The following is a 2,643-nucleotide window of genomic DNA, read 5'->3' as shown; positions in this document are numbered from 1 at the left end:
AGGGTGGAGAATAAGTGAGCAGCTCTGAGGCACTTAGTTGCTAGCTGGGGTTAAAATATGACAGTAATTATGTTATCACAAACCCATTCTTTAGGAAGCTCTGTAATAGCTATTCCACTATTCACAATAACTAGTACACATGGCAAAACATGGAAAAATCGTATTAGGAACCTCTATATGGGAACAATCACAACTAATTGTCAACTACTAAACTAACTAACTCTGAGTTACTGATGTATATGTAACTAGACTTCCTTTACAATGAATGAAGAGAAAAAGGCATGCTTAGGGCTTCGCTTGTCTCATAAACAGGTCAAAGGCCTACAAAAGGAGCCATGGGAAGTATTTCAGGTGAAAGGATCTGCTACACTAGCATCAGAGGGCACATTACAGCAACACCAGTGCCTGTGTGTCTGTTTTCTGTGGCAAACATGAAAACTAAGCACGATACAATTACTAACACCAGCATAACACAGATGAGAAACAAAAGTGCTTAGACTTGTATTGGGAATTTACCTAATGGGAGGGAATGTTATGCTTTTATCCAAATCTTCTTCTGAGGAGGACAGGTTCTCAGCTCTTCTAAGCTCAGATAGTACTATTTTGATTTCGTTAGAGCAAGAAATACATTGCTTAGGGGTCTGGATTAACATTTGGTTTGCAAAGGTCTCACAGCCACTGTTTCTGAGGTTCCTTTCTCTCTTCCTTATTTTTCTGCCCTATATTTTTAATTATTCAAATCATTGCTTTAAAAAGCAATTAATAGCCTGAAAAAAGCCTGAAAAAAAAGCCTGAAAACCTACTATCTGCTCCTATGCAAAAAAATTACTTCTGGAGTGACTGCCTTTTACAGGAGTCACCTCTTGCAGCTTCCTCCATTGGATGTCTAAAATGATAAGCACTGGGATATGGGCAATAAAAGACTTTCCAATAACAGCAATAAACAGGAGCTGACCATCCTATTACCCCTATCTTTTCTCCTGACATGCAGTTGCTTTCCCAACCTACACAACAAAGTCACCAAGGCCATGAGGTATTCTATTAAATTTTCAAAACTTACGACTCGGTGTCAGAGACTTGACCTGAAACATAACTGGCAGAATTGGTTTGCTAGCAGCGTGCATCCGCCCTCAAGACCTATAGTTAATGGCAGGAAATTGCTCCTTCACTACATCTCCCAGGTGCAGGCAGCAGAAGCTAAAGGAAGAAATGACTCTAACCAACCGGTTCTTCTCTGCATTGCACAGAATATCTGTGCTACTCTTTCATCCTTTTAATTTAAGCTTGTAATTGAGTTCTCTGAAATAAACTGTTAACTCTCTTTGGTGTCAGGCATAAACTGTCCGGAATGTAAAAATGTTATACACAAGAGAATCTGAATAAATAGGATAAAGGCTGAGAGAACGGGTATTGAGAAGAGCTCAAATAGCAGTATTTCACAGAAAAACTCCTCCAACCCAATATCCTGTGTGCAGAAGCAGCCTTTAGAGCATGCTTAAGAAAGATAATAAGGAATGTGGCAAATATAATCCTTCCTCAAGCAGTCAGCGGATTAGAGACCATGAACTGTCACAGGGCTTAAGGGACTGAGTGAGAACAGGGCTCCATGGTACAGACATGGCATAAAGGGCTGGGTGAACTGCCTGCTTTGAACTCGGGAGAGATATCCCTGTTTAGCAAAACTCCTACAACAAATGGTCTTTGTAATGTGACAATGTCCTGAATCTCATACAGTCCCATCTAGGCAAACCTGACTCTCAATGGAGAATATAGATACCGAGTTGGGAGCATAACATTTAAATGCTAATAGAGACCATTTCACACCACAGAGGCAATCAGAAAACTTCAAAGATGCCATTTATTTTGGAAAACTCATTTCAGCAGTACTTTTCCACCCCACTTGTCCCAATAGCCTACTGTCCTCTTCCAGGTAGGAATGATGCTTATGACAAAAGAGAAATTATACTGGGGCAGATCAGATGTTAATTAGCCTCATAATATTTGTCTGGCCAACATCCTGTACTTCAAACATGAGCAGAAAGTCAGGGTGATTATGGAGCATATGTGCATATGGCACTGTCCTCCCAACCCCTGCCTATTAAAGTTTCAGTGACTTCCACAGCCAAATACAAAGCCAGACCAACAAGTTCAACAGATACTCATGGCCATATTCTCCCTGAATTGGTCTAATCCCTTTTAGGGCAACAAACTCATTTGACTCAGTTCCACAAACACACAAGCTGATACAAATTAACATGGAAAACAATTCTTCATAAGAAAGGAACAAGATGGTGTTGTGTATTTGTCTTCCTTACAAGGGAATGCTATGCTAAGCAAGAAGAAAGTCAGCTGCCAGAGAATAATGACAGCTATCACTGGAGTATACAACTGTCACAGGGAGCAGCGGATCACCACTCTCCTCTGTGGGGAATCCTGGCTTACACCCCTTGTCTGGAGGACATTCAAAGAGCAAGGGAAGAGCATGGAAGAACATGAAAGCAACCCGTAATCTCAGTGTACCACAGGCGTTAATTAACCTGGCAGCTATCCCAACTGCTGGCATCAAAATCCGCTTATCTGGGAGCTGCACATTTCGGTGTTTCTGCAAACACTACTATGCACGGAGGCACTGCGCTGCATAGG

Source organism: Nestor notabilis, unplaced genomic scaffold (assembly GCF_000696875.1).
Source record: "Nestor notabilis isolate BGI_N333 unplaced genomic scaffold, ASM69687v1 scaffold23948, whole genome shotgun sequence".
Lineage (NCBI taxonomy): Eukaryota > Metazoa > Chordata > Aves > Psittaciformes > Psittacidae > Nestor > Nestor notabilis.
The sequence above is the reverse complement of the archived record's forward strand: the minus strand, read 5'-3'. Positions refer to the sequence as shown.